This window comes from Syngnathus acus, chromosome 4 (assembly GCF_901709675.1).
Source record: "Syngnathus acus chromosome 4, fSynAcu1.2, whole genome shotgun sequence".
NCBI lineage: Eukaryota > Metazoa > Chordata > Actinopteri > Syngnathiformes > Syngnathidae > Syngnathus > Syngnathus acus.
This window is the reverse complement of record NC_051090.1, coordinates 280842-296570: the sequence shown is the minus strand read 5'-3', so window position 1 is coordinate 296570 and position 15729 is coordinate 280842. Positions and strand designations below refer to the sequence as shown.

Here is a 15729-nt window from a genome sequence, read left to right as displayed (position 1 = left end):
ACATTATGGAAGATGCAATCTGGAGTAATCGCTTCTTAAAGCTCAAGCTGTAATAACGTTCAGCTCAGTCAAGGCGTGTCATTTGTTAACTTTCATAATCATGCATTCCGTGATGGCAACAACTAAATCGCATCCAATTGACGAGTGATTACCAAAAATATTGGAAACCCAAGAGTGGATGTAACCGTGGGCCTTTTTTTGGACACTTGGAATAGATAGATCTTTATTGTCATTGTCACACGGACAACGAAATTAAAAGTGCCAACCGATCAGTGCATCTGCTAAAATAAAATAAAAATACAAACTTAAAACCACACAAAAGAACATACATCCATACTTGAGTTAATATAATACCTCCAATGACCGACCACAAGTGTGTACTGAAATGTTTTTATTCATGTGTTTATTGTGACGTAAACATCTACCAAGTAAGGGAGAGAAAGGCAAACAGGTGGAAAAAATACTTTAGGCACAATGATTTTCGAGACGGCTCCTGATGATGACCAACAAATATGTATCATCCGACTAGAGGAAATTGCAATCCAAACGAACATTTTAAAGTCAGCCGTGCTTTGCCTGGAGTCTGAGTTGGAACCCCAATTGAATAGCGAGCCAGAATTGGAGAAAGTGGGGTGTCCATTTGTGCATAATCAATCATCGTCTCTTGTCCCTACTTCTGTATACCGAGGCCCGAGCGCATATATTCGTACACCACGTAGCTGATACTGACAGCTGGCAGCACCTTCATGAAGTTGGGCAAGAGCCGCGGTAAAGTCCAAAGAATCCTTCTTTCTCCAAATCGTCTTCACCATCTCTTTCATCTGCAATTGCCGCGCACCCTCCACAGAAGCTGCATGAGCAAAAGTCATCAGTTGAGTTAGGAAATCAATGTGAGACCGTACGAAGAGTTGACGTTACCTTGAGCCTGCATCCTGGTACGGACCAGAGCCAAGGGGTAACTGGCCAGCTGGCCACAAGTAATGGAGAGGGTGCCGCAGCCCAGCAGCACCAAGCACACCCGGTTGGCTGTGTCTTTGCCGTAGCGGGACAACCACGAGTTCTTCAAGCTCTAGTGAGAAAATGGTTGGTGAGAAGAAGGTTGACGAAAACAAGGACTGGTGTGATGGTGTGCTGTGCTGTGGTGTGGTGTGGTGGCGTGGCTCACCTCATAAACAGCCAGATCGATCCCAGCATAGGGAATGATGCCCAGAATATTAGGAAGATAGCCCTTGTAGAATGCCTTCACGCCTTCTCTTTTGAAGATTTGTTTGGCGCAGTCCGCCATTCCCGAGTATTGGCCCGTCTTCCTCAGGGTTAGCCTGGTCTTCATCACCTAAAAGGACAAAGTTGAACGAAAGAAGCATCCCAAAATCCATCCGTCCGTCCGTCCATCCATCCGTCCATCCATCCATCCATCCATCCATCCATCCATCCATCCATCCATCCATCCATTCCACCTTCCGAGCCATCGCATTCCACATCAGACAAAATCAAATGGAGAGTAAAGGGCAAACAATTGCCCGTTTGTATTGCAAATTGAAATCCAGTGCAAACAATCTGACGGAGCTCACCTCCATAGGGGTAGATGGCCGTTTGGGCCGTTGCTCCAGCAAGCGATCCCGCAATGAATCTCTCGTGCGTCTTGATCTTGCCTGGTTCGCTGGACAGCATCTTCTTGTACTAGTCGGACACAATATAAGAAGAAAAATAGATGGGATTGGACAGACAATCAAAAAGCCCAAAGACCCATTTTGCCTGAAGCCACACCATTGGGCTCGGTGCAAAAAGATGGGATTGGACAGACACAATGGAAAGAAGGACTCATTTTTGGCTGAACCTGCTGGACGCAAGTAAATTCTCTGCACTTGCCAAAGAGGGAAACTAGCTCCCACCAACCACAACATTCAGTCTTCTTCCAAACAAGGATTCGTTACCTTTTCGTAGGCCATGAATTTAATGGCGGTTTCTGGGGCGATCTTGAGGACGTTAATACCATTTCCTCGCCATAAAGACCCCAAGCCTCCTTCCTTCAACATTGCTTGAAACCATCCACCAAGGTTGATGTTGTTGCTCTTTGACGCATGGACCTGCACATCAAGAGTCATGGATGAAAGGATTGCGACACGGTGGACGCGATCCAACGATGCGAACGAACAAACGTGCGGACAGACCTGCATGAAGACCTTCATTCTGTCCAGGGGGGCGGTACCCGTACGGGACACCGCCCACCCGCCATGGCCCCCGCAGACAGCTGCTTCCACCACAAACCTGTCGTCTTCTCCTCTTCTGTAAATTCATCTGGGATGGTCAGGCTGTCGCCTATGTCCAGCACCTGGACGTTTGGGGTTAGAATTGAAGCCATTTCTCCGGCCGAGTTTGACATCATCAAACATTTCAAGGGACATACGTAGTTGCTGCTGCTGAGGGCAAATGACAAGCGTGCAAGTTGAAGAACCTACCATATCCACCTCCAGCTCATAAATGGCCTCATCATCATCATAAAAGTCAAGAAAAAATTTTTGCTGCTGCTGCTGCCGAGGCTGCAGCAGAGCCATTTGCTGTCTCAAAAGGTCAAAAAAAGTTGTTGTTTTTCTGGATCCTTTCCACGGCTAAAAGGAGCTTGCCGCTGGGCCAGACAAAGCGCTTCTTCCCAAAGAGAGAATTGCCGACGAGTGAGAGTGAATGCCTTTGCATGCTATTGCTTGGTGCTTCAATCTTTGCATCTCCACTGACTTGCTCGCTCTATTCTGTCCCATCCCCTTGATGACCTAATCCCTCAAGCCAAATTTAAATTGCCAAGATTAGCAAGAACACTTTTCGTTACGGTCGTGTCATTGAACAGCGGCAGCCAAGCTCGGAGCTTCGGCCATCGACGACAACTGGCTGTGCGATAGATAGATGATTCAAAGCCTATTTTTTCGGGTGAGCGTATTTGGAGGACATTCCGCCCAGCCTCAAGCTACGGAAACCATAGTCAATCAATCCGTGATGGCATTTATGGATGCATGTATTGCTCAATGTTAGAAAACCGAAGAACCCGGTGGTGAATATGTCAACATTTTGAAAATTTGCAGACATACCGTAGTGTGTTTCCAATATCGGACAACCTCCTCAAGGTTGGTGGCTGTGGTCAGCAGGAAATGTTTCCTCCATCATTCCAGTCCACAGTCATCGTGCCATCGACGTCAATACTGTGCAAAAGGTTCATTCGGTACCAGTTTTCACTTTTGCAATTAAAAAGAAATAGGATCAATTGTCATGTCTTTGATATTGCCTGCTTCATAGTGGCGAGTGAATTGGGAGTCTTTTAAAGAGAATCTCATCTGTCCGTGTGTGTGTTTATTTGGAGAAATGTAGCGATGAACTCGCATGACTACTTCCCCAATGTCGGTCTGGTACATGCTGAAAAAATACCTCTGAAGAATCTTCTCCGCTTCGTCCTTGCCGACATCCAGCCCGATATCTGCGGGGCCTGCTTGATCTCCATGCAGTCAATTTTACCTGTCGAGACAAAAGTCAACCCTGCAGCCAGATGACGCCGTTTTTACCGTGACAGCCCAAAACCTTCACTTTACCATCATTGTTTCTGTCTAAGCTCTTGAAGGTCAGTTGTAACTTCTTCTCATGTTCCTTCAGGTACTTGGAGAATTCATTGAAGTCGAGTCCTTCGTCTTGGGTCCTGGTCTCCGGAGGAAATGATTTTCTTAAAGGAAAAGAAGATATTATTGGTCCAAAGTAGTACTTCAAACAAATCTGAAACTTCATAAGTATAAACATAGTCGCAACATGAAGACGTCTATACAGGTAATATTGTCATATAGCCCCACCTAGTGGTGACAATAAATCTCAGCTTTACACTGCGGCCGCGGGTCACTTGGTACCGGGCTGCCCAGAAAATAAATAAATAAATAAATTTGATCGACGATCAATTAATTCAGGTCAAGACGCTCGTCCCGGTCACGTGACAGGTTTCCCCAGTTGAGCTAGCCAAAAATGAGTAAGAATTTATTCTGAAAAATGTGGCGATTCTCTCCCAATGACATCCGTCGGTCCAGCTGTGTCTCTTGACACAGGTTAATTCGGGTCAAGAAGCTCGTCCCCCCCAGTCGAGCCCGCGAAGCTAGCAAAAATGAGCAAGAAACAGAGATGTTTGGAAAGGGAAACAAAGCCAATGGGAAGAAGAAGAAGAGGAAGAGGCTACGGCTTCTAAGAAAAGGAAAGGTAAGCTGCTGGATTTCAAAGAAAGTCCTACTTCAAATATGGATTTATCGCCGCCACAGGTGACTGACGCGCCAAGCAAGCAAGCAAGCAAGCAAGCAAGCAAGCAAGCAAGCAAGCAAGCAAGCAAGCAAGCAAGCAAGCAAGCAAGCAAGCAAGCAAGCCAGCAAGCCCACTCTGCATAATATGAGGCGGGCGGCGACAGAGGCAAGGAAGCCTTCCAAAGTGCTTGGGTACATGGAGAGCAAGCATCCTGGATTCAAAGATAATGGTGAGTTTTATTTGCATGTCGTTTATACTTGTCTTTATGCCAGTCGTATCATTCATTTTATTTCATCGTATTTATATATTTATTATAAATGTATGATTTATTTATTCATCTAAATGTATGATTTATTTATAGAAAGGCCGGTCCGCGAAAATATTTCTGACACGTAACCGGTCCGTGGCGCAACAAAGGTTGGGGACCACTGCACTACGGCATCAAGCCCATTGCACGACTCCAAGTGAAAAATTGTCAGACAGAAGAGCCGGCCGGCCGCAAGACGTTGATCATGCTCAATTTGTGACTTCTCTGCAAAGCGTGTGGCAAAATCTGACGATGCCCCATGTGACTTCTCTGCAAAGCGTGTGGCAAAATCTGACGATGCCCCATGACACCATTTCTGACTTGACCACTGTGAGTAGGTCATGACTACCAAGCAGAAAGTTACTTTAGGTGGACTTTTACACCCCGCTTCAGGAAATTGGGGGCTATGAAATTCCTCTCTGAGAGAGAACGCGAGTTACCGTCAAAGTTACGAGCAGTATGTCAATACAATACTCCTTCCTTCCTTCCTTCCTTCCAGCTCAGTGGCCTAGTGGTAGAGTGTCCGCCCTGAGACTGGAAGGTTGTGGGTTGAAACCCCGGCCGGCCGGGTCATACCAAAGACTATAAAAATGGGAGCCATTGCCTCCCTGCTTGGCACTCAGCATTAAGGGTTGGAATTGGGGGGTTAGATCACCAATTGATTCCCGAGCCCGGCGGCACCGCTGCTGCTCACTGCTCCCCTCTCCCCCAGGGGATGGATTAAAATCACACGGGGATGGGTTCAATGCAGAGGACAAATTTCACCACACCCAGATGTGTGTGTGACGATCATTGGGACTTTAACTTTGACTTTAACTTTTCCTTCCTTCCTTCCTTAGCGTCTGCAGTCAGTCAGTAGTCAGTCAGTCAGTCAACGAGTACTGTGTTGTGCATTTCTGACATGTTATCGATCCAATTACCTGAGCCGCTCCTTTCCTGGTACGGATGCCCATTGCAGCCAGGCCTGCCTTCAGTTCCGACACATCCACTTTCCCATCCTTGTTTGCGTCGAGTTTGGCAAACAGCTCCTCGTATATTTTGGGGCTCTCCGCCGAGCATTGACACTCCGTTAAAAACATTTTTGCAACTATTTGATACATCGTTTGCTTGACAAACGGAAACAATCTTCAGCTTTGTCAGCTATGGTAGCAAATCCACTCCTGTGGTCGCCGCTGCTTCTGGTTTCGGTTCCGTGTAAGTTCGGATGGATCGGATTTCCGCAATGTCGCGCGCCGAACCGACACAACACACGTCGACTTAGAGATGCTTGCATGAAGTAGATCATCCAATTGTTGATGTTTTTAGGAATGAGCCCGCGCGTGTGTGTGTGTGTGTGTGTGTGAGCGAGAGGTGGTTAGGAGACTTTAGACAGACTCGCCCGACTTTTCCTTGGAGACCTCCTCTTTTTACGGACGCACGGGAGGCAGAGAGACACACCCTTCCTTCTGCATGATCTGCGCCCTCACATACTGCACACTGCTGGGGGCGAGCTCTGAGAGTCCTATTTCTGTTGCTATTTGAATACATTGATTGTGTGAAATCTAAAGGCGCATTTACATCACTCCAAAATATTCCGATCAAGTTCAGAAACGACAAATGTCAACTTTTTCAACATTCAACAAAAAAATCCCTCGAAATAGTCCTCATCCATTCGACATTCAACATAAGAGATACACGTTGTTGGAACGATTTTTAACATGTCAGAAATTCCCATTAACTCCCCAAAATGTCAACATTTTCTCGTAAACTAACAAATCGCACAATATCCATCCCATCCATTCCCAATGATACATTGTTGCCATTTGAAAATGTCAACATTCACCGAATTCATGCTGTGAACTGAGCAAACCGTTTTGGTGCGGTCTCTTTAAATGCAAATGAGGGTACTTTACATCCCGCCCCCTCCAAGCTGCAAGATGTGCACCTCCCTTTCCGGTCAGACGTATTGTAGTTTTTCTTCTTTCTAGTAAAACGTGTCAAAATGACCCGAACTATCCAGAGCACAGCGAGAGGGGGTCTTTTCCCTTTGGTTTGTCCTATGAGACGTCTCAACAGCAAGTCACTTATTGATTAGACAGCAAAGAAAATGTATATTTAAATAATGCGACATATCTTATAAATGAAAGGCAATGGTGAAAATGATGCAATTAGACTTCTTTTGTGCGTGCATGTAAATTGACAATCATACGTATCTCGCCTCGTCATTGGCTATAGGGCCAGCCCTGAGTATGCTGTAATTTGAGAAATCCTGATTTGATAACTCCACTGTTTTCAAGGTTCTTTTAAAATATTATCTCTGGCGTACATCTGGAAACTTTAATAAGCCCCTGCTATTTGTGCAGTATTTCCATAACGTGTTTGCCCTTTCAATGTAGTGCTATGTACTGTGTTTGTGGAATACATTATACTAAATTTGACATGATCTGGAAGGCTAAACGATTCAGAAATTAGCTGGAAAATAAATTCAAGTCTAATAATATGTATATCCGTTTTATTTTTGTTACAATTATTTTCTCTTTCCAATTTCGCGGACCGCCTGCAATACTGCCACGGACCACTGGAGGGCCTTGGAGCGCCGGATCTAAATGGATGTTCTAGTACTTCGAACCGCCAAGTGTCGACATTTTGGATTAGAGTAACTCTATTTTATTTTGAAAGGTAAACTAGGAAGCGCTCGCTCGCTCGCTCGCTCGGTGTGCAGCTTTTCTCCTCCTGGCGTGGCGTCTGTCGTGAGCGCTGGGAGAGCAGCAGTAGCAGCAGCAGCTTCTCCATCTTCCCTCCCACCTTCCCTCCCTCCCTCCTCAACACATCAATGTGGTGATTACCTCTGTGCACAATGGACGTCGGACGACGACATTAAACATCCATCTCAAGACTGTCGAGCCCGTGCATGGATTTAATGATGATGAAAAAGAAGAAATTCAAATTTAAGGTGGATTTTGAGCTGGACGAGCTTTCGTCGGTTCCATTTGTCAATGGAGTCCTTTTCTGTAAAGTCAGACTCCTGGACGGCGGATTCTCCGAGGAGTCTTCGAGGTGAGCGTCATTCTTGCTGCTTGCTTCTTGCTGCTTGCTGCTTGCTTCTTGCTGCTTGCTTCTTGCCGCTTGCTGCTTGCTGCTGAGCGCGGCATTGGAGTGGACTTGTTTGGATTTACACCAACGAGACGAGACGTTGCCCAGTTCAATCAAATGTTCACGATACCAAGTCGTTTGTCGGAGCGATGGAAACGGCTTCCTCGCCAAAGACCCCTTATGTCACGAGCCTTAAATGTAAATAAGCAAGATGTAGGTAGGCGTTATGTAAGTGCTACTTAAGATGACAGCTTAACCCTCTGCTGGCAGAAGCAAAACTAACCACAGCAAAATTCATCATCGAAAATAGTTCTCAACAAGAACCCATCCCTACATATGATGCAGTTCACGCACGCGCGCGCGCGCACACACAAACGCTTCTTTTGGAGCATATAATTAGCACAATTGACAGTACAATGACTTATCATTTTTCATTTATTGCAGACTGTTAATATTGATTCTAATTTTAAAACAAAAAACTCTTTCCAACACATTATTGGATTGTTTTTCTTCTTCTTCAAAAAAGATGAGTTTTCACTGAGAGTCAAATGGTTATCATATCATTATCAGAATATCTGGGGAAATTTTGGAGCGATGAAATTCACACAGCCCTAGCTCTGGCCTTCTTGTCATACATATATGTGTACAATATTAAGATCTAAGAATAGCAGGTATGAATAGTTGATGGAATATTCATACGTATAATAAATTTGACTTAACGCTGATATGTTTGTGGTTTCGTCACCACAGGGAAGCGGTCCAAGCCAATAGTGTACGGTGGCGGAAGAGGTTCTCTTTTCCCTGTAAAATGATGCCAGTGCTGGGACCGGTGTACTGGACCCCTGCGTGTGCCGCGTATCAGTCAGAAAGGTACTTGATTTATGGAGGCAGCGCTGCTCTCTGGTGTATTTTTGGAGAACATCGAGTGCACAAATAGATACCGACCGAATATATATGTGTATATATATGTGTATATATGTGTATGTATATATGTATGTATATGTATATGTGTATATATATATACACATATATATATGTATATATGTATATGTGTATATATGTGTATGTATATATGTATGTATATGTATATGTGTATATATATATATACACATATATATATGTATATATGTATATGTGTATATATATATACACGTATATATATATATATAATGATATGATACACGTATATATATATGTTGTACTGAATATGTGTTTCTGTTTGTATAGGAGCTGAAGGGAGGGAAAGCGTATGCAAAGGTAAACTAATAGTGTCAATTAAAGCATGTCGTTATTTAGCCCGCTAAATGACTTTGGTCCACCTACAGCTGGGTTTTGCAGATCTGAATTTATCCGAGTTTGCCGGCTCGGGAAGCACCCCCGCAGATGTCTGCTGGAGGGTTACGATACGAAAAATACTCGGCAAGATAACTCCATTCTTAAGGTAAGGTTGATGGTCTCCGGCTGGCTTGTTGGACTTGGACGGACGGACGACGGGACAAAGCATCATTTCTTTTCAAAATGTCAACCACTTTTCCTATTTGTCATCTCGCGCCCGCCGCCACCGCCGCTTGCGTTCGATCTCCCAGGCAGGCCTGACGTGAAGTGTAACATTTTTGGGGGTTGCAGGTTATCATCAGTACCCAGCTTATGTCAGGAGATCCCTGTTTCAAAACGTAAGTCTCCCCGAACCTTTTCCCCCATTGTGAATGTTGCAAACTGCCTTTGATGAAAGGCTTAGGTGCTTGCGTCTGAGCCAAGAGCACAAGCATTGACTGCAAGTCAATATTCAACTCACTAACTGTAGAACAGGTCCATTTAGCCCCCCAGCATTCTGAATGCTTTGTCACCATACGTTTAGCTGACAAGTTAAAAGCTCTGTCGTCGTCATCATCCAGCCCCCTTCCACAGCCACCGTATTTGGCATCCAAGGTGACGGAGACAGCCTGCTGGAGGAGAGAAGGGGAGGCGACTCGCAAAGAACTCTTGCGGTGGGTGGAGCCAAATGGTGCCCGCAATCGCAATATTGCCATCCTTCCAAAAAAGTCCGTCACGGGCCAATTCGCTAATAGAGGATTGACATTTTTGAAATTTTGCAGCATATACAGAGAGTCGAGACGTCAGTGTTCGTTGACGATCTCGGCGGCTCTGGCCACTCGCGAACTTCCAGCTACGCCAGCCACACAGTCCAAACTCTCAGGTAAACAAACATCCGCATTTAAATTCTCCTTGACATCTTTTTCAGTGTGATGGGGTCATCTCAATGCATTGTCAAGCAAGCTAGCTAGCATGCACGCATGCATGGTCCAAGCAGAGGAGGTTTGTTGTGCCGCCGTCCGCAAACGTTTCCTCTCCATTTCAGGCTACAGTACAGGCCATTCCGCTCATCCAGCATGTCTGACTACGGTCACCGTCGGAACCATTCGGTGGGAAGCGCCTCGACGGGCATCGGCAGCATCCCAGAACCGAGTGAGGACAGAGAGTCCAGAACGTGTCCCGCTCTGCCTGAACATCCGCCGTCCGACTCCAGCGTGACTTCTCCGGTCCGAAGCGCCTCGTCCTGCGAGCGGCCTGGAACAGGTTACCTTTGACCTTTTCATTGACTGCGAGCACTGCTAACCCCCTATAACCATATATATATATATAATATATAATATATATACGTATATATATATATATATATATACGTATATATATATATATATTCTATATATATATATATATATATATATACGTATATATATATATATACGTATATATATATATGTTATAGGGGGTTAGCAGTTGCTCGCAGTCAATGAAAAGGTCAAAGGTAACCTGTTCAGCCGCTCGCAGGACGAGCGCTTCGGACCGGAGAAGTCACGCTGGAGTCGGACGGCGGATGTTCAGGCAGAGCGGGACACGTTCTGGACTCTCTGTCCTCACTCGGTTCTGGGATGCTGCCGATGCCCGTCGAGGCGCTTCCCACCGAATGGTTCCGACGGTGACCGTAGTCATACATGCTGGATGAGCGGGAATGGCCTGTACTGTAGCCTGAAATGGAGAGGAAACGTTGCGACGGCGGCACAACAACCTCCTCTGCTTGGACATGCATGCGTGCATGCTAGCTAGCTTGCTTGACAATGCATTGAGATGACCCATCACACTGAAAAGATGTCAAGGAGAATTAAATGCGGATGTTTTTTTACCTGAGAGTTTGGACTGTTGGCTGGCGTAGCTGGAAGTTCGCGAGTGGCCAGAGCCGCCGAGATCGTCAACAGAACACTTGACGTCTCGACTCTCTGTATATGCTGCAAATTTCAAAAATGTCAATCCTCTATTAGCGAATTGGCCCGTTGACGGACTTTTTGGAAGGATGGCAATATTGCGATTGCGGGCACCATTTGGCTCACCCACCGCAAGGTTCTTTGCGAGTCGCCTCCCCTTCTCTCCTCCAGCAGGCTGTCTCCGTCACCTTGGATGCCAAATACGGTGGCTGTGGAAGGTGGGCTGATGATGACGACGACAGAGCTTTTAACTTGTCAGCTAACGTATGGTGACAAAGACATTCAGAATGCTGGGGGCTAAATGGACCTGTTCCTACAGTTAGTGAGTTGAATATTGACTGCAGTCAATGCTTGTGCTCTTGGCTCAGACGCAAGCACCTAAGCCTTTCATCAAAGGCATTGCAACATTCACAATGGGGGAAAAGGTTCGGAGACTTACGTTTTGAAACAGGGATCTCCTGACAAAGCTGGGTACTGATGATAACCTGCAACCCCCAAAAATGTTACACTTCACGTCAGGCCTGCTGGAGATCGAACGGCAGCGGCGGTGGCGGCGGCGCGAGATGACAAATAGGAAAAGTGGTTGACATTTTGAAAAGAAATGATCTTTGTCCCGTCCGTCCGTCCGTCCAAGTCCACAGCCACCGGAGACCATCAACCTTACCTAAATGGAGTTATCTTGCCGAGTATTTTTCGTATCGTAACCCTCCAGCAGACATCTGCGGGTGGTGCTTCCCGAGCCGGCAAACTCGGATAAATTCAGATCTGCAAAACCCAGCTGTAGTGGACCAAAGTCATTTAGCGGGCTAAATAACGACATGCTTTAATTGACACTATTAGTTTACCTTTGCATACGCTTTCCCTCCCTTCGCTCCTATACAAACAGAAACACATATTCAGTACAACATATATATAACGTGTATCATATCATTATATATATATATTACTGTATATATATACACATATACATATATACATATATATATGTGTAATATATATATACACATATACATATACATACTATATACATACACATATATATACACATATACATATATACATATATATGTGTATATATATATACACATATACATATACATACATATATACATACACATATATACACATATATATACACATATATATTCGGTCGGGTATCTATTTGTGCACTCGAATGTTCTCCAAAAATACACCAGAGAGCAGCGCTGCCTCCATAAATCAAGTACCTTTCTGACTGATACCGGCACACGCAGGGGTCCAGTACACCGGTCCCAGTCACTGGCATTCATTTTACAGGGAAAGAGAACTCTTCCGCCACCGTACACTATTGGCTTGGACCGCTTCCCTGTGTGACGAAACCACAAACATATCAGCGTTAAGTCAAATTTATTATACGTATGAATATTCCATCAACTATTCACCTGCGATTCTTAGATCTTAAGATTGTACACATATATGTATGAACAAGAAGGCCAGAGCTAGGGCTGTGTGAATTCATCGCTCCAAAATTTCCCCAGATATTCTGATAATGCTATGATAACCATTTGACTCTCAGTGAAAACTCATCTTTTTTGAAGAAGAAAAACAATCCAATAATGTGTGGAAGATTTTTGTTTTTAAAATTAGAATCAATATTAACAGTCTGCAATAAATGAAAAAATGATAAGTCATTGTACTGTCAATTGTGCTAATTATATGCTCCAAAGAAGCGTTTGTGTGTGCGCGCGCGCGCGTGCGTGAACTGCATCATGTAGGGATGGGTTCTTGTTGAGAACTATTTTTCGATGATGAATTTTGCTGTGGTTAGTTTTGCTTCTGCCAGCAGAGGGTTAAGCTGTCATCTTAAGTAGCACTTACATAACGCCTACCTACATCTTGCTTATTTACATTTAAGGCTCGTGACATAAGGGGTCTTTGCGAGGAAGCCGTTTCCATCGCTCCGACAAACGACTTGGTATCGTGAACATTTGATTGAATGGGCAACGTCTCGTCTCGTTGGTGTAAATCCAAACAGTCCCTCCAATGCCGCGCTCAGCAGCAGCAGCAAAGCGGCAAGAAGCAAGCAGCAAGAAGCAAGCAGCAAGCAGCAGAAGCAAGCAGCAAGAATGACGCCACCTCGACGATCCTCGGAGAATCCGCCGTCCAGGAGTCTGACTTTACAGAAAAGGACTCCATTGACAAATGGAACCGACGAAAGCTCGTCCGCTCAAAATCCACCTTAAATTTGAATTTCTTCTTTTTCATCATCATTAAATCCATGCACGGGCTCGACAGTCTTGAGATGGATGTTTAATGTCGTCGTCCGACGTCCATTGTGCACAGAGGTAATCACCACATTGAGTGTTGAGGGAGGGAGGGAGGGAAGGTGGAGGGAAGATGGAGAAGCTGCTGCTTGCTACTGCTGCTCTCCCAGCGCTCACGACAGACGCACGCCAGGAGGAGAAAAGCTGCACACCGAGCGAGCGAGCGAGCGAGCGCTTCCTAGTTTACCTTTCAAAATAAAATAGAGTTACTCAATCCAAAATGTCGACACTTGGCGTTCGAAGTACTAGAACATCCATTTAGATCGCGGCGCTCCAAGGCCTCCAGTGGTCCGTGGCAGTATTGCAGGCGGTCCGCGAAATTGGAAAGAAAATAATTGTAACAAAAATAAACGGATATACATATTATTTAGACTTGATTTATTTTCCAGCTAATTTTCTGAATCGTTTAGCCTTCCAGATCATGTCAAATTTAGTATAATGTATTCCACAAAACACAGTACATAGCACTACATTGAAAGGGCAAACACGTTATGGAAATACTGCACAAATAGCAGGGCTTATTAAATTTCCAGATGTACGCCAGAGATAATATTTTAAAAGAACCTTGAAAACCGTGGAGTTATCAAATCAGGATTTCTCAAATTACAGCCTACTAGGGCTGGCCCTATAGCCAATGGACGAGGCGAGATACGTATGATTGTCAATTACATGCACGCACAAAAGAAGTCTAATTGCATCATTTCACCATTGCCTTTCATTTATAAGATATGTCGCATTATTTAAATATACATTTTCTTTGCTGTCTAATCAATAAGTGACTTGCTGTTGAGACGTCTCATAGGACAAACAAAGGGAAAAGACCCCCTCTCGCTGTGCTGGATAGTTCGGGTCATTTGGACACGTTTACTAGAAAGAAGAAAAACTACAAATACGTCTGACGGAAAGGGAGGTGCACATCTTGCAGCTTGGAGGGGGCGGGATTAAAGTACCCTCATTTGCATTTAAAGAGACCGCACCAAAACGGTTTGCTCAGTTCACAGCATGAATTCGGTGAATGTTGACATTTTCAAATGGCAACAATGTATCATTGGGAATGGATGGGATGGATTTGTGCGATTTGTTAGTTTACGAGAAAAATGTTGACATTTTTGGGGAGTTAATGGGAATTTCTGACATGTTAAAAATCGTTCCAACAACGTATCTCTTATGTGAATGTCGATGGATGAGGACTATTTCGAGGATTTTTTGTTGATGTTGAAAAAGTTGACATTTGTCGTTTCTTGAACTTGATCGGAATATTTTGGAGTGATGTAATGCGCCTTTAGATTTCACACATCAATGTATTCAAATAGCACAGAAATAGGACTCTCAGAGCTCGCCCCCAGTGTGCAGTATGTGAGGGCGCAGATCATGCAGAAGGAAGGGTGTGTCTCTCTGCCTCCCGTGCGTCCGTAAAAAGAGGAGGTCTCCAAGGAAAATCGGGCGAGTCTGTCTAAAGTCTCCTAACCACCTCTCGCTCACACACACACACACACACACGCGCGGGCTCATTCCTAAAAACATCAACAATTGGATGATCTACTTCATGCAAGCATCTCTAGTCGACGTGTGTTGTGTCGGTTCGGCGCGCGACATTGCGGAAATCCGATCCATCCGAACTTACACGGAACCGAAACCAGAAGCAGCGGCGACCACAGGAGTGGATTTGCTACCATAGCTGACAAAGCTGAAGATTGTTTCCGTTTGTCAAGCAAACGATGTATCAAATAGTTGCAAAAATGTTTTTTAACGGAGTGTCAATGCTCGGCGGAGAGCCCCAAAATATACGAGGAGCTGTTTGCCAAACTCGACGCAAACAAGGATGGGAAAGTGGATGTGTCGGAACTGAAGGCAGGCCTGGCTGCAATGGGCATCCGTACCGAAAGGAGCGGCTCAGGTAATTGGATCGATAACATGTCAGAAATGCACAACACAGTACTCGTTGACTGACTGACTGACTACTGACTGACTGCAGACGCTAAGGAAGGAAGGAAGGAAAAGTTAAAGTCAAAGTTAAAGTCCCAATGATCGTCACACACACATCTGGGTGTGGTGAAATTGTCCTCTGCATTGAACCCATCCCCGTGTGATTTTAATCCATCCCCTGGGGGAGGGGAGCAGTGAGCAGCAGCGGTGCCGCCGGGCTCGGGAATCAATTGTGATCTAACCCCCCAATTCCAACCCTTATGCTGAGTGCCAAGCAGGGAGGCAATGGCTCCCATTTTATAGTCTTTGGTATGACCCGCCGGCCGGGGTTTCAACCCACAACCTTCCAGTCTCAGGGCGGACACTCTACCACTAGGCCACTGAGCTGGAAGGAAGGAAGGAGGAAGGTATTGTATTGACATACTGCTCGTACTTTGACGGTAACTCGCGTTCTCTCTCAGAGAGGAATTTCATAGCCCCCAATTTCCTGAAGCGGGGTGTAAAAGTCCACCTAAAGTAACTTTCTGCTTGTAGTCATGACTACCACAGTGGTCAAGTCAGAAATGGTGTCATGGGGCATCGTCAGATTTGCCACAGC

The 15729-nt window shown here is 45.1% G+C and overlaps 3 pseudogenes; 1 reads left to right on the top strand and 2 right to left on the bottom strand.

Moving 5' to 3' along the window:
- Nucleotides 1-516: 516 nt before the first annotated feature.
- On the bottom strand, nucleotides 517-6083 carry LOC119122288 (annotated as a pseudogene).
- Nucleotides 6084-7284: 1201 nt separating this feature from the next.
- On the top strand, nucleotides 7285-10227 carry LOC119122122 (annotated as a pseudogene).
- Nucleotides 10228-10413: 186 nt separating this feature from the next.
- Nucleotides 10414-11019, bottom strand: LOC119122120 (annotated as a pseudogene).
- Between the last annotated feature and the right edge of the window lie 4710 nt (nucleotides 11020-15729).